At 38.8% G+C, this 26,463-nt stretch overlaps 1 protein-coding gene across 3 annotated transcripts in view; it reads left to right on the forward strand.

Annotated features, from left to right (window-relative positions):
• Window positions 1-26,463, forward strand: part of LOC122556711 (peroxisome proliferator-activated receptor gamma coactivator 1-alpha) — a 147,046-nt gene that overhangs the window by 22,881 nt on the left and 97,702 nt on the right. The gene's annotated exons all lie outside the window — the stretch shown is intronic.

A 26,463-nucleotide genomic window follows, 5' to 3' on the forward strand; every position in this document is an offset into this window, starting at 1 on the left:
TGTTTTTAAACCCTCTTGTTGCTGATATACTGGTCCAAACACCGGATAGTCTTCCAGAAGATTTCTTGTCATCTTATCTCCTCACCAACATTCATACAAAAATAGATTTTCTTGTTTAAAACAATCTAGTTCAATCATAAACTTGTAATCACTCATTATGCTCAAATAAAGTGAATTCTTGTGCAATATAATGTTTTTCTTTAGTAATTTTCTGGAATTTCATATTTCAAAACCAAAGCTTTTTGCTCCCCAACTCTGTCAGTAAAGTATTTATAACACAGTACTTATTGACTGCATTTTCATTCTCTAAAGAGTGCAAGTACGTAGTATATCTTCATCCTCAGGCCTGAGTTCTTATGCATGTAGATAGAATGCAGTTTTTGTTAGCTTTATATTTACTGTCATCTTGAATGTAAAATATCCATCTCACCAATTACCATTAAGTTTTTAATATATGTTTTAACTCGTACATGATTGGTTCAGGATCATTTGACGCAGATCATTAGTTCACAGCGCCAGAGACCCGGGTTCAACTCCCGCCTCAGGCGACTCTGTGTGGAGTTTGCACATTCTCCCCGTGTCTGCGTGGGTTTCCTCCGGGTGCTCCGGTTTCCTCCCACAATCCAAAAATGTGCAGGTTAGGTGAATTGGCCATGCTAAATTGCCCGTAGTGTTAGGTGAAGGGGTAAATGTAGGAGTATGGGTCTGGGTGGTATACGCTTTGGCGGGTCGGTGTGGACTTGTTGGGCCGAAGGGCCTGTTTCCACACTGTAAGTAATCTAATCTAATCTAAACAATTGTAAAATACTGGGGTATTCATCTGTTTGCTTAATTCATGAGAAATTTTTTTAAAAATCACATGACCTGCAAGTTTACATCAAAAAAGAACATTGATTTCAAAATACACTGTTGAAAGCCGAGTGCTTGGGATGAAACGTCACAGATCTATAAAATGTCATAACTGGCCATATTATTGTATTGGGAGAAAGTGAAGACTGCAAATGCTGGAGATCATCCTGATGAAGGGCTTATGCCTGAGATGTCGATTCTCCTTTTCCTCAGATGCTGCCTGACCTGCTGTGCTTTTCTATACCGCACTCTCGGATATTACTGGATTGGGTTAAACTGATTCACTCCTCTGCTTTATTCCTTTCACTTTGCCACTCCCCATTTTCACTTGACCAGTTGACCAACTAACACATCATTTGGAGGTATTAAATGAGTGCGAGAATGGGGCTGTGATGGGGGCAGACGTCATAAAGAAATACTTAAAAATAATTGCAAATTCAATGAGAATTAAAGAAAAATTCTGCCCTCAGAAGGATAATTCTGCATTTGGATAATGAACATCTGGACAGTATTTCCAATGCTTTTGACTTATTGATTTATAGTTTTGGTTATTTTTACAGAAATTCTTTTTTTAAAATTCTCAACTTGCTTAATATCCATCAGCTCAGCTGGTTTTACTTGCCTTCATATGACTTGGCAGGTTTGATGGATGTGATAGTGTGTTAGTTCTTTGTGCTATTACTGTACAGATTGCTAGGAAGATAGGATCAGATAGCATTCTTCATAGCTTATTGATATTCAAAATACCAAATCTGTTGGAGCATAATAAAACAAGCATAATATCATAATATCACCCAAAAAACACATTTCATGTTGCAAAAAAAGAATCTGTCTGTCTAGATAAACATGAGGATCTAACTTGAAATATAACACACATTCAAAGTGTTTGACAATAGTTGACTATCACAGACACTGTCTAAAGATTTGATTTGTGCCAATATGATATGGCATTTTAGGTTGACATTAAATTTGTTGTGCGATAAAATGTGAACAAATATCAAGTAGAGCATGGGTTTTGTCATGTTTCAGGAGTTTATGGGAAATAGTCACAGTAAGAATTCAATGATGAATAGCATTTAAATTACTGTAGTTTAACTCAAAGTAGATTTGCAAGAAGTTTGCAATTCACTTTTGAACCTTGCAGGTTGAGTGAGTAGTTAGGAAGTCAAATACAATGATGGCATTTATTTCAAGAGGACTTGAATATAAAAGCAGGGATATAATTCTGAGGCTCTGTAAGGCTCTGGCCAGACAATATTTAGAGTATTGTGTGCAGTTTTGGGCCCCATATCTCAGGAAGGATGTATTGACCCTAGAGTGTGTTCAGAGGAGGTTCACGAGAATGTTCCCAGGAATGAAAAGCTTAACATACGAAGAATGTTTGAGGACTCTGGATCTATACTTGATAGAGTTTAGAAGGATGAGTGGAGATCTAATTGAAACATACAGAATATTGAAATGGCCTGGACAGAGTTGGTATTGGGAAGATGTTTCCATTGGTAGGAGAGACTAGGACCCGACGGCACAACCTTAGAGTAAAGGGAAGATCTTTCGGAACGGAGATAAGAAGAAATTTCTTCAGCCAGAGAGTGATGAATCTATGGAATTCATTGCCACAGAAGGCTGTGGCAGCCAGGTCATTGAGTATACTTAAGACTGAGATAGATAGGTTCTTAGGTATGAAGTGGATCAAGGGTTATGGGGCAGAAGCAGTAGAATGGGGTTGAAAAACTTACCAACTATGATTGAATGGCAGAGCTGACCCGATGGGCTGAATGGCCTAATTCCTACTCCTATGTCTTATGGTCTTAGGTGTTAGAAACACTGATGCAGATCATCTGATCAGATCATTTCTTGTTGTGTATCCCATAGACCTGTTCATGAAATTAAGGATGTCATTTCTGCTCCTGAAAGGTGCCTAGTCTACCTCAAATTACTCTGGAGTCATAAGGTATCTTAAACATTTCAGCAACAGGGAAAGCAAGCTGTTTCACACTGCTATCATGCAGTAGCAAATTGAATTTTCATTCTCCACTATTAGAATGCTGCAATCAAGCTAAAATGGGTATCGTGTTATATGAATTTCAGTGTTGGTTTGATGTTAGCTGTGTAGGCTGCATGTCTCATAGACTGGCGGATCATATGAAACTGCAAAATATTTGGAATTGTCAATTAGGCATGCAGTGTGGCACACTGCTGCATGCTAGAAGTGACATACAGTAGTACACAGTTCCCTGTTCTTTCTAGACAGAAAGAACTTGTACACACTGACTGTGTTTCACTCAACAAAATAGGTGGCAGATATTCTATAGATCATTTCTCAGGGCAACACCTAAACCAATCAGAGTCAACTTAGCTGATTTAAAATGTAAGCAAAGTTTTGCAGTTAACTGTCAGTCATCATTTAGCAGGTGCATTTTCCATAGCAATGCCTTTAGCAATTAGACTCCACTTGCCAATCAATTAGCACTCTTCTCTCACACAGTACATATACAACCTTTACATTATTACTCTTCTCAATTGTTCTGAGGACTGCAAGATGAAAAGCTTCAACAAAATGTTTTATATTCTGCAATACCTGAGTTCTGTATCACTATATGGCTAATAGAAAATCATACATTGGTTGACTTATTTCCCTCCCCTCCCCCACTTATTTTGTGTAGTGGTTTCTAGTGTTCTATTTCAGTTAAAGAGGACATGTATCAAGTTTTAATTTGAAAGGTAATTGGTAAATTTTCCCACTTGTTGTTTGGAGATCTAGGGGTCTATCCCTCAAAGCATGATAGGCCATTATATTATCAGACACTGTGACAAATCACAGAATTATGAAGCAGTCAAACGAATAACCTTCCCGCTGTCAGGAAAGAAAGGACCATTTGAAGATGAGGAATGCTAGTTCAGGTCCCCTTGGTAAATCTAGCCAATGATGGAAACTCACTAGTTTCAAGCACAGAGTTGTTCATAATCTAAAGGTAACCTGGAAAATTTCAGTGAATATTATAATAGGGATTGTGTGATGTATTTTAATTGTTTCTCTCCTCCAGGAAGAGGAATCTAAAGTTAGTTCAGTTAAGATTCTGCTTGACTCTAATGTTTTTATTTCTATGCGTTCACTTACTTGCTATTTCTGTCTGGTAATGTATCACAAAAGTATTTTCAGAAAGATTTGAAAAAGCAGGTAGCAGCACATCCAAATTGAAACATACCAAAGATATCTTAAGATTAAGTGTTCTTTGATCATATACTTAAGTGCGTAGTAAAACAAACACAGTTATTGTTGTAAGGTGCTGAAGCTGCTTATGAGTCCTGTACCTAGCAATATTAAACCTGAGAATCTTAGAAAGAGGCCAAACAATTATTACTGTTATTACTGGAATGGATGAAACAGAATTTCAGTCTTTGTTCAGATATGTTGCTCCCAAACATTAACTCACCATCAAAACACATTTTTCCCTCCCTGCCCCTTTCAGCATTCCTCCATTGATATGTAGTTCACTCCTCAAATAGCCTGAATACTCCATCTGTCTCTTCCCTGTGGCATCTTTCCATGCAACACAGGAGATGTAACACCGAGTCTTTTAACTCTCCTAATCTCAAAGTCCAAGGCTCAAACATTTCTTCCATGTTAATGATTTATGTAAAATTCTTTCAGCTTACAGTCCAGAACACAGAACATATTGAACATAGAACATTACAGCACAGTGCAGGCCCTTTGGCCTTCGATGTTGTGCCGGAACCAATCTGAAGCCCATCTGTCCTACACAATTCCATTTTCATCCATATGTTTATCGAATGACCATTTAAATGCCCTTAAGGTTGGCAAGTCTACTACTGTTGCAGGCAGGCCGTTCTATGCCCTTATTACTCTGAGCAAAGAAACTACCTCTGACATCTGTCCTATATCTATCACGCCTCAATTTAAAGCTATATCAAATGACAACCAGCAGTGGCCCCAAAATAGATCCTTGTTGTATACCACTAGTAACTGAACTCCAGGATGAACATTTCCCATCAACCACCACCCTCTGTCCTCTTTCAGCTAGCCAATTTCTGATCCAAAACAGCTAACTCCCCCTCAATCCCATGCCTCCATATTTTGTGCAATAGTCTACCGTGCAGAACCTTATCAAATGCCTTACTGAAATCCATATACACCACACCAACTCCTTTCCTCTCATCCATCTGTTTGGTCACCATCTCAAAGAACTCAATAAGTTTTTTGTGAGGCACAACCTGCCCTTCACAAAACCGTGTTGACTATCCTTAATCAACTTATTCCTCTCTGGATGATTATAAATCCTCTCTCTCATAACCTTTTCCAACACTTTATCCACAACTGAATTAAGGCTCATTGGTCTATAATTATCCGGGTTGTCCCTACTCCCCTCCTTGAACAAGGGGACAGCATTTGCTATCCTCCAGTCTTCGGGCACTATTCCTGTAGACAATGACCACATAAAGATCAATGCCAAAGGCTTGACAATCTCCTCCCTGGCTTCCCAGAGAATCCTAGGATAAATGCCATCCAACCCAGGGGACTTATATTTTCACACTTTCCAGAATTGCTAACACCTCCTCCATGTGAACCTCAATCCTGTCTAGTCTACTAGCCTGTATCTCAGTATTCTCAACAACATTATCTTTTTAATGAATACTTATGAAAAATATTCGTTTAGCACTTCCCCTATCTCCTCGGACTCTACACACAACTTCTCACTACTATCCTTGATTGGCCCTAATCTTACTCTAGTTATTCTTTTATTCCTGATATACCTATAGAAAGCTTTTAGGGTTTTTCTTGATCCTCCCTGCCAACGACTTCTCGTGTCCCCTCCCTGCTCTTCTTAGCTCTCTTTTTAGGTCTTTCCTGGCTAAATTGTAACTCTCAAATGCCCTTCACATCTCATCCTAATATAAGCCTTCTTTTTCTTCTCTTGACAAGAGAATGAACTTCTTTAGTAACCAACAGCTCCCTCGCTTGACCAATCCCTCCCTGCCTGACAGGTGCATACTCATCAAGGACACTCATTAGCTGTTCCTTGAATAAGCTCCACATTTCAATTGTGCCCAGCGCCTGCAGTTTCCCTCCCCATCCCATGTAACCTAAATGTTGGCTAATCGCATCATAATTGCCTTTCCTCCAGCAATAACTCTTTCCATCGCTAAAGTAAACATAACTGAATTGTGGTCACGATCACCAAAGTGCTCACCTATCTCCAAATCTAACACCTGGCCAAGTTCATTTCCCGGTATGAAATACAATGTTGCCTCCCCTTGTTGGCTTGTCTATATACTGTGTCAGGAAACCATCTTGCACACATCTACTATATTTGTTGCTCACAATGTAGTCTCCTCTACACTGAGGGCATGAAATGCAGAATACTCCCCTTCAATCTGCAAGCATGACTCCACGATGCTGGTGACCTGTCATTTTAATTTTCCACCTTGCTCCCATACTGATATTGTAATCCTTACCCTGCTGCCACTCTCTCAGTGAAGCTCAATGTTAAGCCTGAGGAACATTTTTCATTTTCCTGGTTTCCAGACTCAAATTGTGTTCAGCAATTTCAGAGTGTAGACTCTGACCCCTAGTTTATTTTGTTTGTTTTCCTTGCATGCTTTGGTTTTTACTCTTATTGTGCTAATTTATTTTATTCTCTTCAGATAACGACGCACCTACTCTATGCACATTTTTGTTATTTTGTTTCTTTTCCCATCACCGTTCCCTATGGTCCCTAAGGATATAATTCTTCTGTCATCAAATCTTTCCTGTCTTCCATCCAATTGCAGATGATCTTTTTGTCCTTACCCTAACCACCCTTGCTCCAAACCCATCACATTCCTAACTTTTCATAGTTCTAATCAAAGGTGATTGATCTGAAGCATTAACTCTGTTTCTATCTCAGATGCTCCCAATCCTGCCATTTCCAGTCCTTTCTATTTCTAACCCTGTGGCTAGATTATGTTCGCACCAGCTAGGTGTCAATTATAGCACAGTTTGTGGCACTATCATCTCTGAATGAGAAAGTTACACGACTCAAACATAACGGTTTAGACTGACAAACCACTGTCGTTTATGCCAAAGTGTTACAATCTTCAAAGTATTGTTAAAATAAATTATTATGAGTGACTGTACATCAAAAGTACTAAATAAAATCTGAAAGAATTGCAGATGCTGTAAATCAGAAACAAAAACAGAAGTTCCTGGAAAAGCTCAACAGATCTGGCGGCCTCTGTGAAGAGAAATTAAAATTAATGTCTCTGATCCAGTGAGCCTTGCTCAAAACAAAAAGTGCTGAGTTGGCTATAAAGCAATTTGGGTCATGAAATGTACCAATGTGTAGGACTTGTTTTCTATTTGAAACATTAAAGTAAAAAAGTGAAGAGGCCCTCTGTAGAGCATATAACTGTGCCATGCTGTGTTATCTCAATGTCATTACAATAATGCCGCTCTTAGAATATAGAGATGTACAGCACTGAAACAGACCCTTTGGTCCAACTCATCCATGCCGACCAGATATCCTAACCTAATCTAGTCCCATTTGTCAGCACTTGGCTCATATCTCTTTAAACTTTTCCTATTCATATCCCCATCCAGATGCCTTTTAAATGTTGTAATCGTACCTGCTTCCTCCACTCATTCCATACACTTACCACTCTTTGTGAGAAAAAGTTACCCCTTAGGTCCCTTTTAAATTTTTGCCCTCTCACCCTAAACTTATGCCCTGTAGTTCTGGACTCCCCTACCCCAGGGAAAAGACCTTGTCTACTTACTCTATCCATGTCCCTCATGATTTTATAACCTCTATAAGGTCACCCTTCAGCCTCCAACACTGCAGGGAAAATATTTCCAGCCTATTCAGCCTCTCCCTGTAGCTCAAACCCTCCAATCCTGGCAACATCCTTGTAGATCTTTTCTGAAACTTTTCAAGTTTCACAACGTCCTTCTGATAGGAGGGAGACCAGGATTGCACACAGTATTCCAAAAGTGGCCTAAGCAAGGCACCATGACCTCCCAACTCCTGTATTTGATGTTCTGACCAATAAAGGAAAGCATGCCAAATGCCTCCTTCACTATCTTATCTACCTGCAACTCCACTTTCAAGAAACTGTGAACCTGCACTGCAAGGTATCTTTGTTCAGCAACACTCCCCAGGACCTTGCCATTAAGTCCTGCTAAGATTTGCCTTTCCAAAATGCAGCACCTCACATTTATCTAAGTTAAACTCCAACTGCCACTCCTTCGCCCATTGGCTCTTCCTTAGCAATTTTGCCTGTATCATTAATGTTCTGTAACACAAGGCTAAAATCTTAAACGTCTTTTATTGAGACATTCCATCTCACTATGGAGGCATTAGGATATTCTATATCTAACACATGGAATTATGATATCACAGAATGAGGCCATTTGGCAGATATCTGTGCCAGGCCTTCATAAAAGCAAACTACTTAGTGTTACACCCCATCTTTGTCTCATCCTCTTTTTTTCCCTTCTTAAGTTTATTGTTCAAACATAGGTCCTCCAACATAGGTTGACAGTATTCACTAAAACCAGGACATGCTCAAAATGTCAACTCTCCTGCTCCTTGGTTGCTACCTGACCAACTGCGCTTTTCCACACTGTTTGACTCTGATTTCCAGCATCAGCAGTGCTCACGGTCTCCCTGATCTACCCACCCAACTGAGCCAAAAGACACACTTCCCACCCACCTACTGCAAATTAGGACTTTCTGATGCTGTGGTACAATATACTTTTACATGTATATTGGCAGCCAGGAGCTATTGATAGTGATAGTAAAGGCTTTTCTTCCCATAGGCTTCCATTATAACTTTCTCAGATAACAATCCAATTCCTTTTTGAATAACTTGATTAAACCTCGCCCCACGCCACACCTTAAGACAGTGCATTCCAGATCATGTACTCACTGCGTGAATAGGTTTATCCTTTTTACTGCTTCTTTTGCTGATTAAATCAGTTCTCTCTTGTTATCACTCATTCTACCAACAAGAATGTTTCTTTTTCTCAATTAGTTTGCCAAGCCCCCTTTGGGTTTGAATCCCTCTCAAATCTCTCAATCTCCTCTTCTCCAAGATAAACAGCCCCAATTTCCTCCTCTCTGGAGCTATTTGCATATCTGTTTTCTGAACTCTCTTTAATGCCTTCACATCTTTCTGAAAGTGTGACACTCAAAACTGCACACAGTATTCCAGATGACGTTGAACCAGTTTTCAATACATGTTTAACAATCTTGTTTTTATACTCTATCTCCTGAAAAATAACCTTTAGGCTATTGTATATTTTATTAGCTGGTCTCCCAACCTGTCCACCCACTTTAAATTTAATGTAACTATAAACCCAGGTCTCTCTGCTCTGAATTTCTTTGAGAATTTAGTCTGTTATTTTCATTTTCTTGCTGTTCTCCCTATGAAAGTGAATCACTTCACACTTCACTGCGTTAAATTTCATCTGCCATTTGTCGATCTATTCCACCAGCCCATTTTTCTTGTGATATGCTCACTATAGTTCACAATCCTTCTAAGTTTGTATCAGCTGCTTATTTTTAATGGTGTCCTGGATGCAAATGCTGAGGTCATTAACATATGTTCCGCAGAGCAAGGATCCCAACTCTCACCCCTTCTGAACTCCACTGCAAATCTTCCTCTAGTTTGAAAAATTCATTAACTACTGCTAGTCTTTTTCCTGTTACTTAACTTCAAAGCTACTCACATTTTGAGAACAGTGACAAGTTGCACCACAGCATCTGAAAAAGTTCACAATGTTTTTGTTGAAAAACATCAATTTGCTCAGTCTCTCAATGTGAGTATATTCTTTTAAAAAAAAATTGGTATCCTGATCCTTCATTAAAAGCTAATCATTTCTTCTGTGGGCCATACTCTTCTCTGTGTACCAAGCTTTGTTGAAATCTGTCAATTTGTTCTTGAGATATGTTGTTTACAGATAAACAGACAAATGCAATTGGAGTGAAAACATTTCCTCTGCCCACCTTCAACAGTAGAGATAATAAGTCCATCATTATGAGCAAAGGTAATAACAGCCTTTTGGTTGTCTGCTTGCAGTACAACATCTCAGCTACAGTGATGATAATGTGGATTCTGTAATTAAATTATTAAAGGAAATATTTGTGGTATTTTGCCTTCACAAAACAGAATAGTAAGAGACATGGAATTGTCAAGCTATATCCAGTGCAAATTGTCATGTTACATAGACTGCAATAATCTGGTTTTATCTTGCTGAAACTGGAGTGGATCTTGCAATTTTAATTTTATAGAACTTTTTTCTTGCTGATCTTGCCTGTCATTCAAGAGAGCAAAACATTATGGAGCAATCACAGGTGATGTCGTATCTAGAATAGTGATATGATTTCAAAATATTTTTTCCCTATCTCAAAGTCACCCAGTGATTGGATTGTGGCAAGTACAGTAATGTAGGTATTTTAATGACTGAACTTTCTAAAGTAAATTAGAAATGCAAAAGGGGATGTTAAATAATGCATTACAGTGTTGGAGAAATTAAAAATAACATATTTGTTTTGAATCTTTCAAGCCTGAAAGAGAAATAATCACTAACTTTAGATTATAAAACATCCAGGGCAAAACTAAAATAAAAATTCATAATTTGCACTTTGCCATGTTAATTTTTTGTTGGTCTTTGTTTCATTTATACATTATTGTTTCTGGTCTTGCCTATAATGACAGTTCTTTAAGTTGTCCGTTAATTATGTACATTGAAAATGTGAAATTTTAGATGTATTCATTTAGGTGTGCTGAGCAAACCGCATTTTCATCCAAGTAGGTTTTTCACTCAGCTCACACACTGACGTATTTCATTATTGTGGCAATGTTACCAGTCAGAAATAACTTAATTGCCTGATTCGATGTGTGTATTTTTTTTTAAACTGAACTAGATCTAAATTTAGTTCTGTGTCCTGTATTTATTTGTCACCCTGATTTTAAAAAAGGCTAATCAATTACTGATTTTAATCAGAGCTGAAAATGTGTTGCTGGAAAAGCCCTCCTGAAGAAGGGCTTATGCCCGAAACGTCGATTCTCCTGTTCCCTGGATGCTGCCTGACCTGCTGCGCTTTTCCAGCAACACATTTTCAGCTCTGATCTCCAGCATCTGCAGACCTCACTTTCTCCTCACTGATTTTAATCAGTCAATTGAATGACCTCCATCATAACATCTATAGCATGTATGCATACAATGGAGTATGATCTTCTTTAATGCATTGCCCTAATCTCAAACTGACTTTCTTTCCTTAATTAAAATTAAAGATATTGTGAAGCAAAACATGAAAACTCTGCTGAAACTTGCAGCTTTCCAATTTATTATTTAAGATGTGTTGTCTTACATAATTTAAGGTCTTTGAAATTGAAGGTCCATATTCAGAACCCATATCCCATAGTCAAGTGGAATATGAGTATTTTAGCTTCAATAGTATGTGCAAGAGAAAAAGATTATTAATTTTACATGATTGGTGATGCACAAATTGTATGTCTGCAGATAGTCTGTAAAATCCTGTTCAGTCATCTTGGCCCTGAACTCTGAAATTCCCTCTTCCTTTAAGATGCTCCTTAAACTTGTCTTTTTGGCAAATTTTTTATTTGGTTCTGTGTGAATTTTTGTCTGATCATGCATCTGTTAACACACTGGGATGTTGTATGACACTAAAGGTGCTCAAAAATGCAGACTATTATTGGTTTATTATTTTCTTATGGAGTCACACAGCACGGAAGCAGACCCTTTGGTCCATCCAGTCCATGCAAACATAACCCCAAAATAAACTACTGCCACCTGCCTGTTCCTGGCCCATTTCCTTCCAAACATTTCCTATTCATGTACTTAGCCAATGTCTTTTAAACGTTATGATTGTGCCTACATTTCAGACAGAGGGCGGTGCTTGTATGGAATGAGTTGCCAGAGGAGGTGGTGGAGGCTGATATAATTGCAACATTTAAAAGGCATCTGGATGGAGATATGAATAGGAAGGGGTTGGAGGGATATGGGCCAAGTGCTGGCAAATGGAGTAGATTAGGTTGGGATATCTGGTTGGCATGGATGAGTTGGACCAAAGTGTCTGTGCCTGTGCTGTACATCTCTATGACTCTATCCAGCACTTCCTCAGGAAGGTCATTCCACATGTGAACCACCCTCTGTGTAAAAACAAATTTGGCTTTTTTAAATCTCTCTCCTCTCACAAAATGTGTCCTCTTGTCTTGTAATCCCCCAGCCTAGGGAAAAGGCTCCTACCTTATTTATACCCCTCATGATTTGATAATCGATTGCTGTACATGATTACATTTGTCCGAAGTGTAATAGTATTATTAGATGTAATTGAAGAAATTTACTAGAGTAAAGAACAAAAGTGAATATTAGACTTTTCTGAAACCACAAAACTTCATTTAAACTGAAGATAGATTATTTCTAAATAACTTGAAAAGCTAAATTCACTGGTAGACTATACTAGAGGGAGAAAGAATGAAAAACCTGGGAATTCCACACAGTGTTCCTATTAAGTTTTACAATGCAGGTTTGAATCAATCGAGGACTTTTTTTTTGCGTATCCAGTGACACCAGTGTCAAGATTGCAGGAAAATATTTAAGGACTTTAGGATTGAAACTGACTTACAAATTACAGGAGCATCCCCTTTTTAAAAAAAATTTTAAAAAAGCCTTCCTCTCAAGATTATAAGAGAACACAGCTTTTCTCCTGCTAAGTTTACAGGTGTATTGCTGTCTGTAGTTGGGCATTAAACACATACTACGGTGTCAGCTGAGGTACCAGATTTTGATAGTTTATGGTGCCACCTCTTACTGGTCAACACAAGTGCCACACAGCTTCAGAAACTTAAAACATCTATAGATGGATGAGTACCTCAGGGAAGTAGTTGGACTCCTTGGTGAACTAAATGGCATCAAATAACAGATCAGCTTTTCTTAACCTTGTCACAATTGCAGGCCATGACAAGTCAATAAAAGAGGGAAATATAACATCGGAGTTCATATCCATGTCTTAAAGAGATTTAAAGGATCACCATGGGAACTCCAGCAAGAGTTGATGCTGACTGTGAGCACATCAGGAAAGTGCAAGCTACAGAGTATTTTTAACATCATGTTCTCCACCACCTATCCCTATCAAGAAAATACTAAATGTATTTCAAACATTTCTTATACATAATTAAATATTTATTTCTCTTTTTTGCTCTCATTGATCCATTAATTTAATTCTCTTCCTCTAGTTGGAAGGTTCTCAGCTGGTTTCAGACATCAGACTAATCCTCGCATTCTGTGAATGTTTACAGTTTTTATTGTGAATATTGTTACATGGGTGTGCTACAATTGGAAACAGATTGAATCATAAAAGGAAAGTGCACATTATTTTCTGTATCTGAGAATCACCCAGAGAGTGCTCTGGGATCTCTGTGCAGAGACCAGGTTTGCGATTGCTTTGGGGAGCAACTCAGCCTGGTGTGGAGACCCAGAAAATAGGACTTTCCTGAGAAAGAAAATTCAGGACATTTATACTTTTTCAGATTACCTAGCTGGAGTATTCTCCTCTACATTTACTCTTCCTTGCGTCGTGGCATGAATCAGAGCACCACCTTTTGCAGTAGTATCTAATATTTAATCTTCAGTTCCGTTTTGTACATGCATACTGTACATTTGATTAGAAAACACTGTTTTAAATAAATTTCTTTAATTTACAGATGCTGATCAACATATTACTTATTTTTAAAAATATAAGTAATATTTTCCTAAATTCTTTCAGCGGTGTCTTCCCAGATGATTAATTGGCTTGTGATGTACATGAATCATTTTGGGGAATGAGCCTATCAGCCATAATGGCATCTGAGGCAAGGAAGATAAAAACACTCTCCAAAGATGAGACAGGCGTGGAATTGGAAAAGTCATAGAAGTCAAAATCTGGGGATCAGAGTTAAGTATAAATGTGTATAAGGAGGAAGACACTTTCAGGGCATGATCTTCCACAGAAACACCTCAGAAAAGCATTACAAGCTAGAGTAACATAAATGAAAGAAAGTGAACTATAGCTATATTGGTTAATCCATTTTACCTTGTCGACCTCGCACCCACGGACTAAGCCTCCAAAGGAGCTGAACTCTGACAAAGCAAACTTTTCACTAACTGTACAAGCACACTGCCCTTGGAATAAGTGATGATAGAGGCTGCGCAGCAAACAGCTAGGAACTAGTTACTCAGACTGGCTGTTCATAAGATTCGAATGATTCAAACACAAGAATCAGAAGCACTGTAGCAATATTTGAGATTACCACGAAAAATAGGAATTATACTTAAAACCGAGGGAGACAGCAACAAAATGTATTGAGACATTAGACTTGAAGAATAGGCATGTAAATAGCAAATTAATCCAATATTGATCCAGTGTATTTTAATAGGCTGAAGCATTTTGCTTCTTGGAAATTGAGTTTAAAAATGGTAGAGACACAATGGATTTAAGAATAACAACACAGTTTTCAAAAACTCCATGAAAATGCAACAAACTACCAAGTTCATTTCAAGAGAAACAGAATTCAAAAATAGGGAAACTATGTTGAAATAGTACCGAATCTTAGTTAAGACCACATTGATAGTATGACGAATAATTCTGATTGTCATATTACAAAAAGTTTATAGAAGCACTGGGGGATGTTAAAAAGCAAATTACAAGATGATACCAGAACTTAGAAGCTATGTCTATCTGCAAGGTCTGAACTCTTTAGGAAAGATCTAAAGCTGACCTTTAGACATCTCAACTTATGGAATGCGTCAATTAGTCTATGCAGCCAAGATGTAAATTAAAGTGTGAAAGAGAGAAAATGTGTCCTCTCTGCTGAGAGCAAAGTAGGAAAGACACAAACAAGGCAGTATTTCAGTGGAAGTGGGGGGGAGGAGGAGGAGGAGTTGGTGGGGGATTGTGGTGGGTGGGGGGGGGGAGTTGAGGTTAGATAGAGAATGTAAGAAAAGAAAAATGGAGGACAGACCTTGTGCTGTTAAGGTCTGAAGTTGTGGAACTCAATGTTGAGTCCTGGAAGCTATAAAGGACCTAAATGGAAAATGAGATTCCTCGAGCTTTTGTTGTGCTTCTTTGGAACATTGCAGCAGGTTCAGGAAAGACATGTTAATGCAGGAGCAAGGTGTTTATTGACATGGCGAGTAACTCTAAGGTCAGGATCATTCCTGTGGAATTTGCTCTTGATAAATGAACAAGAATTTTTAGCTTTAATTTTTAAGATTTGCATTAGTTACGACATAGTGATGATGGTTTTTTTTGGTACAACTGTAAGTTTGTTCTTAACTGATTATATTATAAAGAACTAAATTGGAGTAACTTGTAATCTGCATTCTTCCTCTGTTTTCACATTTAAAATTACTCTCATTATCTGGATAATTAAGAAGTTTTAATTTCATACAAAACTGCATTTGATATCTGACCATGAAGGCAAATGTGCCATTGAATGTAATATTAATTAGCTTTCTCCCAGACAATGTTCTACAGTTTGTAGGCCACATAGTCAGCTGTCATCTTCAGTCATTGAGTCTTTGTGATCTGCTTATTGCTCATTCATCCTATTGCTTACACACTGCATTTGAGGATTTGAGAAAAGCTGTCTTTACATGTTGTGCAGACACTTGAACCCAGTGAGTCTATAGGCACAATATTTATAGTTGTAAGCTATATTTACACAGCCAAGTACATCTAGAAAGTCAAAACAGTCATTGAGAGTGTCTTCTGAATATTCAGATTTTTTTCTCCTCAACTCTGGAAATTTATGTTTTTGGTATCTATATTATTCTATGATGTGTGCATTGAATAAGTCTGTATTATGTATTTACCATCATGTGGATTGTAACTGGAGTTAGGGAACAAAATGGAGGCCTTCAGCCCTGCAAGCCTTTGACCACTCTTTGAAAGATGCTTCTAATTTGTCCCATTGCCCTCCTCATTCTCCACTGAACTGCAATATTTTCTTTTCAAATATTAATCTCATTCATTTTTGGAAATTACTATTACATCTGCTTCCACCATCATTCCATGCAGTGCACTTTAGATTGTAGCAGATTGCTACATGAAAAAAATGATCTTCAACCCTACCTGTGAATATTTTGCCAATCTGTTAGCCTTACTCTGTATTGTCAGCTTACTGACCCTCCATCCACACACTTCCCCATAGAAAGGGAAAATGGAAACACAACTGAAAAACTGATCAGTTTAATGAAACTATAATAATTGCTGTTTCCCTACCACCAATAATGATTTCCTTTAAGTACAAGCTACACCAAATTCCCAATCTTTCCTTTCTTGTATTAGGTAATAAAGAGGGGAGGGACTGATTTAGAGAGATAATTGCGTACTGGTAGTGCCACTCAACTCATAAACCAGACCTCAGGCAAATTCTCCAGGCACATTGGTTAGAATGTCACATGGCAAACAGTGAAATTTGAATGCAATCCAGTCTGAAATTAAAAAGTAACCTGATGGCAAACTTGTAACGCCAGTGGTTGGAGTTATACCGAACGCAAAGGAAGATGGCTTTTGTTGTTGGAGGTCAGTCATCTCAGATGAAGAACATCTCAAGCTAGTGCCGTAGGCGCAACCATTTCAACTGCTTCTCCATTCTTTTCCCTCCATCATAAGGTCAAAAGTGGGAATGTTCATAGTGCTGAATATTGTGCAATCATCAATCTGCAACTTCTCAAGACACTGCAGCAGTCCATGTCCATATGCAGCAAAATCTGGATGATATCCAGGCTTGGGCTGAAAAACAAGCAAGTAACATTTATGCCACACAAATTCCAAACAATTACCACCTCGACCAAGAGAGAATCAAACCATCGTTCCCTTGGTATTCAATGGCATTACCATCACTGGATCCCCAACTATCAACATTCTGAGGGATTTCATTGACTAGAAACTGAATGGGAGAGCCATATAAATACTCCTGGCTACAACCACAGGTTAGAGACTTGGAATTCTACAACAAGTAACTCACTTCCTGTCTCCCTTTTGCCTGTCCATCATTCGTAAGACACCTACCAGCAGCGTGTGGGATATACTGAGTGTCATGAGCCTGGATGAATGTAGCTCTAACAATACTCAAAAAGCCAATACTACCCAGGACAAGGCAGCCACTTGATTGTGGAGTCCTATCCACAATGTTCAACATTCATTCTCTTACTACAACCTACAGTGGCCGCAGTATATGCCATCTAGAAGATACAATGCACTAACTTACCAAGGTTTCATCAATCACACCTTCCAAGCCTGCAAGATCCACCATCTCAAAGGGCAACAGCAAAAGATGCAAGGTAATGGCATTAACTGAAAGTTCCCACCAAGTCACACAATATCCTGACTTTGAACTCTATCACCATTCATTCACTGTTGCTGGGTCAAAACCTTGCAACTCCCTCCTTAACAGCACTGTGAATGTCCCTACATCTGAAGGACTGCTGTGGTTCAAGAAGACAGCTCACCACCACCCCCTCCAAGTAAATCAGAAATGGGAAATAAATGCTGACCTAGCCTTAATGCCCACATTCAATGATTAGATAGAAAAAAAAATTCCAGCTTAGGCAACATTCACATCCACCAGATCAGAAATGGATGCTTACAGGCACATGAAGCACAAGGTTATTAAAAGCCATAGATGAAATGAAAGTAATTTGCAAGCTACCCTAGACTGTATTAATATAGGTTGATTAAGATAATGTATTACCTTTTCATTTGGGTGCGCAGTGGAGATTAAATTCTATCGTACTTACAGTGCAATGAGAAATCTGTCCGCAACTCAAACCAGTTGGCTTATCCTATCTTGCTTAAAGCTTTTCATTTGTAATGTAACATAAAGGAGGGACTGGATTATTTAGCATCCAAATCAGATTTTTATTATTTATTTAAAGGACATCACATGCTTCCATCTACACAATATATTTCTGCATAGAGTAAGTATGGAGTATTTTGAATAAGGATATTTTCTATTGAAATTATTTTAGCAAAGAACCATAAAATTAACATTCTGAAACAAAAAAAGAAGCATGCATTTGTTTTTGTTCTAACATGAAGCAGTTGCAACATTTGGCCTCCACTATGACAAGTATTTCCTCCCTGATGCCTACAGGGAATCACTGCCATTGCAGAAGTGCATTAAAATCCATGCAGATTATTCCAGTTTTTATCTGCAATGGGAATAGTGCCAAAATACATATCAATGTAAAATTTTGTAGATGTAGAAATGAACCGGAAATAGTGACAGAATACAGAACCTTTTAGAGAGATGTAACGGCATTGGTATTGCTAGCAAAGGCAAATACTTGGAGAAAGTGAGGACTGCAGATGCTGGAGGTCAGAGTTGAAGAGTGTGGTGCTAGAAAAGCACAGCCGGTCAGGCAGCATCCGAGGAGCAGGAGAGTTGATGTTTAGAGCATTAACCCTTCATCAGGAATGGGAGGATGGCCCAAGAGGGCTGAGAAATAAATGGGAGAGGGGTCGGGCTGGGGGAAAGGTAACTGGGAATGCGATGGGTAGATGAAGGTGGGGGTGAAGGTGATTAGTTGTGAGAGGAGAGTGGAGTGGATAGGTGGGCAGGAAGATGGACAGGTGGGACAGGTCAAGTGGGCGGTGCCAATTTGGACAGTTGGATCTGGAATATTGAATGAAACTGGTGAAATTGACATTGATGCCATATGGTTGGAGGGCCCCAAGGAGGAAGATGAGGTGTTCTTCTTCCAGGCGTTGAGTGGGAGAGGGAGTTAAAGTGTTTGGCTACAGGGCATTCAGATTGTTTGGTGCGTGTGTTGCAGAGATGTTCTCTGAAATGTTCCATGAGTTGGCGTCCAGTCTCCCCAGTGTGAGGAGACCATGTCAATAGCTATGGACAGAGTAGATGACATGTGTGAAAGTACAGGCAAATCCTTGTCAGATGTGGAAGGATCCTTTGGGGCCTTGGACTGAGGTGAGGGGGGAGGTACGGGTGCATATTTTGCACTTCCTACAGGGGAAGGGGCCTGGAGTGGAGGGTGGTTTGGTGGGAGGGCATGGACCTAACAAGGGAGTTGTGGAGCGAATAGTCTCTCCCGAATGTGGATAGGGAAATATATCTCTGGTGGTGAGGATGATGCAATGTATCCGGAGGTTGGTCTGGTGGAAGGTGAGGACCAGAGGATTCTGTCCTTCTTGCACATACTTGACAATGATCACACCATTATATGCTTTGGGAAATTATTATGGTTGTGAATCAACAATCATTCAAATGTTTCACAGGTTTATCATGAAAAATTGAGCCTGTGTTCCACAAGTATGTTTCCGTTCACAAGTAGTTGCAACGCCAAACTGGTGTATGGTAAACCTTTTTAAACCACCATGCCAAAAATGTACATATTGTTAAGATAAAATTCTAGCAAGTTTAGATATGCCATACAATTTTATTGTTGCATTTTATTAAAGCACAAATAGCATAGAGTTCTGAGGTCTGTTTAAATTTAGGCTTTTGATTTTTGCTGTCTTGACATGATTGCCCCACTACTTATGGGAAGACTGAGTGGGTGGAGCATGTATTTGGCAATGGGAAACCTGGATATACTGGGCAGAGGTTTTAACACATATAATAAGAATAGTCTCATCAGAAATTGTTTCTTTTCATTTTGCAGGCTAAAGACTAGATAGCCATAGTGCAGAGAAATCTAGAGCAGAAGGCTGTGTCAGGGGCCCTTAGAGAAAACCAGAGGTTTGTGATGAAAGGGAAGAGCTTGAACTCTTGGAGGTAGCAGATTTCTGGAGGGAAGCGATCGAGAGGAATGGGGCAGTGCAATGGGAAGAGATTTATGTGATCATTCAATAACAGGGAGAAATCAAAGTAGGAAAGTTGCTTTGAGGGATGAGGGAAGTATCCATGCTACTCCTGGCCCACAAGCATTGCTAGATCATTGCCTACTGGCTGGATCTGCTAATTTTCCTTAAACTGTCACAGTTCTAACCCATGGGAAATCTGTTCTCTAGCCATGCAACATAAATAGTTTTCCAAATCTGAGGAATGTAGGAACCTCATTTAAATATCACGGTTAAAGACATTGATTTTCAGGGTGGACTATGCAGAAGTGCTAAAACCATTGCAGTTAACTGGGAAGCGACCACACTCATGACGGGCTAGGTCAGGTTTAATATTTATAATGATTTATCCACACCTGATCTCTCTGACCTGTTGGCAAAACTACCCCCCTGTGTGCAATCAAAACAAAAAATCCTTTGCTTCAATGCTATAATGGTAATCTGAAGTACACACCCACATATAGGAGAAAATTACTAATAGACTACTAAATTTTAAATCACATGGTAAACGTTGCACAATGTAAAACAAATGTAAATGATTGTTCCAGCATGATTGGTCATAAAGTCAGCTTGGGTTCCTGGAATTCTCTGCATGTGGAATACAGAAAAGGCCAAAGCTCATTCATACAACTTCCTCTCATAAAGAATGAGTGTTATTAAATTAATAGTTGATAGTCTGTTACACAAAACCTTTTCATCAGATAATTGTTTTAAAAGCTGCCTGTACTGAGATAAAGTTTAGCACACATTAAAGCTTTCAATCATCAATACACCAAAACTGTCCCTGTGCAGGATTTTAAATCAAAATAGCTCTACAGGATTGCTATGTTTTCATCTTCTACACTATCTTCAACAAAGCATAACCTCACTGATATCTGAATGAAATAATTTATGACATATTAAGAATCATGAAACAAGACAGCATATACAAGAAATGTATTTTGGCAAGTTAGGAATTCGAGTTGAGTTGAGCGCAGCTATTATATGACTGAAAGACTGAAATCTATTCTGGATAATTTCATGCTTGACACAAACAATGAAAATCAACTACATGAAACCATTTTCTCCTCATGAAAGAATGTCACATTTGAAAAAAAACACCTCAATCCAGAGATATTTTCATTTAGTACAGGGATGCACTGCTGAGACTGTATAAAGCTCTGGCTAGACCGCATTTGGAGTATTGTGAGCAGTTTTGCACCTGTATCTGTGCTGGACTTTGAGGGTGTCCAGAGGAGGATTATAAGAGTGGTCCTGGGAATCAAGGGTTTGTCATATGAGGAGTGGCTGAGGACTCTGGGTCTGACTTGATGTTCAGAAGGATGACAGGTAATCTCATTGAAATGTACAGAATACAAAGAGGCCTGGATAGAGTGGACACAGAGAAGATGTTTCCACGAGAAGCAGAAACTCTCCGAGTAAAGAGACAACCCTTTAGAACTGAGATGAAGAGAAAGTTCTTCAGTGAGAGGATGGTGAATCAATGGAACACTTTACCATAAAAGACTGTGGAGGACAAGTCATTAAGTGTCTTTGAGACCGAGATAGGTAGGTCCTTGATTAGTAAGGAAATTAATGATTATGGGGAAAAGGCAGGAGAATGGGGTTGAGAAACGTATCAGTTATGATTGAATGGTGGAGCATACTCGATGGTCCAAATGGCCTCATTCTGATCCTAAAAGTTATGGTGTTATTGTCTTAATGTAATTTCTTTCAAGAATACAACTTTGGACATTGGGGACCTGAAACCTGTGGTGCTTGTTCCATTATTGAAAGTAAAATTGTATGAAGCTTTTGGCATTTGTCTTAAAGCACTGAAGGCTAACGAGAGTGCACTGAAAATTATGTGAGTTTTTAATCAACATTGTGCAATCATCAATGAACGTCCATGCTTTTGCCCTTATGATGGAGGGAAAAGAATGAGAAGCAGCTGAAATGGTTGGGCCTATGACACTAGCTTGAGGAACTCCTGCTGGGATGTTCTGTATCTGAGATGATTGACCTCCAACAACAAAAACCGTCTTCCTTTGTGTTCAGTCTAACTCCAACCACTGGAGTTATATGTTTGTCATTAGGTTGCTTTTTAATTTCAGACTTGATTGCATTCACGTTTCACTGGTTAGAATCTCACATGGCAAACAATGTACTTGGAGAATTTGCTTAAGGTTCTGGTTTATGAGTTGAGTGGCACTACCAGTAGACAACTACCTCCCCAAATCAGTCCCTCCCCTCTTTATTAACTCAACAAGAAAGGAAAGATTGGGAATTTGGTGTAGCTCGTACTTAAAGGAAATCATTATTGGTGGAAGGGAAAGAGCAATCGTTATAGTTTCATTAAAACCATCTGTTTTTCAGTTGCGATTCCTTTTTCTATGGGGAAGTGTGTGGCTTCCACTTAGCAACAGACACTTTTTAATCTTCGACAAAAAGAAGAAACAGAAATAGGAAGGTTGAGAGCCACTTCCTGTTCATCGTCTAAGTCTAGCAATGCAACCATAACTCTGCAAAATTCTCTTACAGAAGCAGCCTGATTAATGGTTTGGTGATGATTTTAGGGACAGAAAAAAAAAGTGTTTTACTGTCTTTGAAGTCACCTAAGGTTGTACCCTTCATGTCTCTACCTTTATGACCAACATGCTGTCCCTAGGTGACAACATCAGAAAATATGGATTCAGTATCTACATGGGCTCAGATGATGCTCAGCCTTCCCACAGATTCAGTTGTGAGCTCTCTTTCCAATGGTACAAATTACCTCTTCTGTTTAATTATCCATTTCTGCTTCTGTTGAAACTCCAAAGAGTCTTTATTATGCCTAATATTACTGTTCTATAATTCTGTTGACTTGCTTCCATGCTCTAAGCTTCGATGCATCCCAGATTCTGTTTCTTAAATCATATCCTACGTGGAGTTGTACTTTGCAGTCACTCTTAGCCTTAGGAGAAAGTGAGGACTACAGATGATGGGAGATTGGAGTCAAAACGTGTGAAGTGCACAGCAGCTCAGGCAGTATCCGAGGAGCAGGAAAATCGATGTTTTAGGTATAAGCCCTTTTTCAGGAATGTCCTTAGCCTGAGGCAGATCTTTATTTGCACCCAGTCTTCCTGTTCCTCCAATTTAAAATTCTTCTTGCCTGTTGACATCCTCTCATGGTCTTTTCTTCCCGCAACTCTGTGAATATGGCAGCTGTGACAACGGGGAGCAGTTGTGGGTGTTTGCTGCTTCCCCCAGTAGAGACCTAAGCTAACACTTACCAGTTAGTTCACAACCAATTTGAAGCATTTGTTTCTAGGGAAGTGAGTAAGTAAGATCTTTTTGTGAGTGTCTGTAAAGTAATACACCTGATGATGGAAGATTGAAATATAAGTTGACTGTAAACAGGCTATGTTTTCAATTATCTAGGCAGGCCTGCTCATTGACAAACCTGGCGGTGTAGATCCATGATTGAGACAGTTCAATAATAGGCATAACGGTCTTATGTGGGCATGTAGCAGAAAGATTACTGGTGCTCTCGACTCCTGAGAGTGAGGTAGGGAGTTCAGATAGGCTTGACTTTAGCCAATTTGTATAAACGTTCTCTGCTCCAGTGTGTGCTAACAGGAGGGAGTATAGGGACGAGATATCCTAAAACTGCTCTGGTACCATTTGCTGGCATTTGGCCCATATCCTTCTCAACCCTTCGTATTCATGTACCCATCTGTTTCCTTTAAGTACAAATGAGAAAGGCGATGGAAAACAATCTTGTGTTCTTTTCCTGAATGGTAGTGGTTATTCCTCTTCTGTTGCTCATATAAGCGTCCCATTCACAATCAGTGAGGAAATGTGGTGTATGGGCTGGTATGGAGAAATGAGCAGAGGACCTGCCCTTGGGCAGACCATGGCAATGGATTGCGAGTACAGCTCCATATCCCATTACTATTGTGATGGGATGCATATTCTGCAGATTGAAAGCTATTATAAAAGCACTGTGCAAATTTAAAATGTCAGAGCAGAATCATAATTGGATTATTTTAATTTTTTTTAAGTCAGTTGAAGTAATTAAAAGACTTTGAGTATGCAACCCAGAATTAGCTTTGATTGATTGGGGCAATAAATATCAATAAGTGTTACTGCCTGATAAAACTATTTTGAATAACTGGACTTTTGAATTCCTGACTTTTGCATTTGAAATCTTTGAATATTGCTCTGATAATGAGATTTTATGAGGTACAATTAACATGAATTTAATATATCACAAGAAAATCATTATTGTTTTGATGTGAAATAGCTTTTGTTGAGTGTCTTTGCTGCAAATTAAAACATGCTAAAAAGTTGCAGAGCAAATAAACATTGCAACGGATTGCCTTCCTTGCAAACTTTATTATGGTTGAATTAAACATGGGATCTAAAATCATGACTGATATTTAAACAAATTACAGGTTACAGTTCATATTAATTTTGTTTCATTTCTAGGTGCAGCCTTTGGTGTATTTCCAATATTTGTTGTGCAGCGTCAGGCAGACTCCTGCAGATTGGAGATTCAGGGAAATGACCATGCAGCATTGCAGGAAAAACTTGGGCATCGTCTGAGGAATAAATCTTTTAGTGCTTACCTGGAATAAAATGTCTCTGCGAAGATTGTTAAAAAAGCTCTAATTATGTGAATTATGATAGAAAGAAATGAACCTAACGACAAAAGCAAATTTTTTAAAACTTTCGCAATGTTTGATTTGATCATTCTTTTTCTGGCAGTGTGCGTTCAAAGACTCGTGGGTCCTTTGACATATTCAGATTGTTTAATCAGCAGTAACATGAACCCTAGTGAAAGTTTGTTAATCAGTTTCCAGTGTTTTACAACATTTATATTGTAGTGATATGGTACAAAAGGGTAAACAAGGTTTACATATTTAGATTATTCCATTTTCTGGTGGTAAAATGCTCTAAGGTCATTGCATGAATAAAAGCCTTGCTCAGGAATATTTGGTTTGCGACAAAATGAAGAATAATAGATGAATGATATTAAATCAGTGTTACTGGGCAATTCTAAAAACCTCAGATGTATTTAAGTGATTCCTCAGTCTCTGAATTTTGAGATGTATTTCTGTGAAACAGAATGGACTGAATTATTCTTTATAGGACACACAAACTCAGTTAAATTAGTTGTTACCTGAAAGTCACAGTTTGTAACATTGCTCTTGTGATAGCACAAACCACAAAGTGGTTGAGAGTTACTTTGTTTTACTGATCTTAGAGTGCTTTTGAAATGTAGTCATTGCTCTGTTGGAGCAGAGGGCATTATGATAGAATTGTTTCACAGTGAAGATGTTTGTGGAGGAATTAAAAGCCAAGTGTAACAACTTGCATTTACCTAACACCTTTAACAAAAAAAATTAAAAGATGATTCAGAGGTATGTAATAAAAGTAAATTTGACATGCAACTGAGGAAGGAGATATAAGAACTGGTATTGCTAAAATTTGCTCAAAAATATTTCTTTTCTGAAAGGTTATCTTTTTGCCATTTTTTCATATCCCTCTGTATGAACTATAGATCCCCAAGTCTTTTGTTGGCATTTATTGATAAATGTACCTAGAGCCTTTATAGTGATGGCACTAACCTAAGCGTTGATGGAAGCATACCTGTCAGTTGTGCTGCAGTCTATCAGGAATTAATTGAAATTCAGTGAAGTGCTAGCTATCTTGGGACCTATTGCAGTAGAAATGACTGAAACCTCACTGTGCAATGGACGTAATGCCACATGTTTCTTTCTGTTCATTGGATAATGATCATTTCATTACAGGAAAAGTAGGAGTAACCTTTTAATATGTTTTTAACACTGCTTATCGAAAGCTAAAGCAAACATTCCACAGTAGTCTACAGTCCTGTGTCATGTAATGGGTCAAAAGTTTAATGCAGGATTGCCCTAGTTAGATTATCTGATGAACCCCTCGGAAGGCCTGAGTGATATGTGAAGTCATACGTTCCAGGCGTTGACATGTCTGTAGAAATATATCATTTTCTTTTATTTGGCTATTCCTTTTAGTTAAAACACAATAACATGAATAGGCCGTTCAGCTCTTGATCCTGCTGTGGCAGTCTGTTACATTGTAACAGATGTATACTCTGTATTACTGTCTCTTGTCTGCATACTTTGATACCTTGCCTAACAGCCTTTTGATCACAGTCTTAAAATATTCAATTTGTCCAGCGTCCAAAGCCCTTTAAAGAGAATGCTGCAGAATTCTATCCTATCAACTCCATAATCATTTGAAAATGTATTTATAGTCATAGAAAAATGGACTAGGTTCATGCAAAAAAAACCCAAAGAACAGCTGGAAATCAGAAACAAAAACAGAAATTGCTGGGAAAACTCACCAAGTCTGGCAGCGTCTGTGGAGAGAAATCGTTCAGAAGAAGGTCATTGGACCTGAAACATTAAGATTAGATTAGATTAGATTCCCTACAGCGTGGAAACAGGCCCTTCAGCCCAACCAGTCCACACTGACCCTCCGAAGAGTAACCCACCCAGACCCATTTCCCTCTGACCTAACACTATGGGACAATTTAGCATGGCCAATTCACCTGACCTGCACATCTTTGTGACTGTGGGAGGAAACCGGAGCACCCGGAGGAAATCCACGCATTCACGGGGAGGAATGTGCAAACTCGACACAGACAGTCACCCGAGGCTGGAATTGAACCTTGGACCCTGGTGCTGTGAGGCAGCAGTGCTACCCACTGAGCCACCATGCTGCCCTTACATTAACTGTG

The sequence above is a fragment of the Chiloscyllium plagiosum genome, unplaced genomic scaffold, assembly GCF_037043375.1.
Source record: "Chiloscyllium plagiosum isolate Xiang-an unplaced genomic scaffold, Cpla_swu_hap1 HiC_scaffold_16, whole genome shotgun sequence".
Classification (NCBI taxonomy): Eukaryota; Metazoa; Chordata; class Chondrichthyes; order Orectolobiformes; family Hemiscylliidae; genus Chiloscyllium; species Chiloscyllium plagiosum.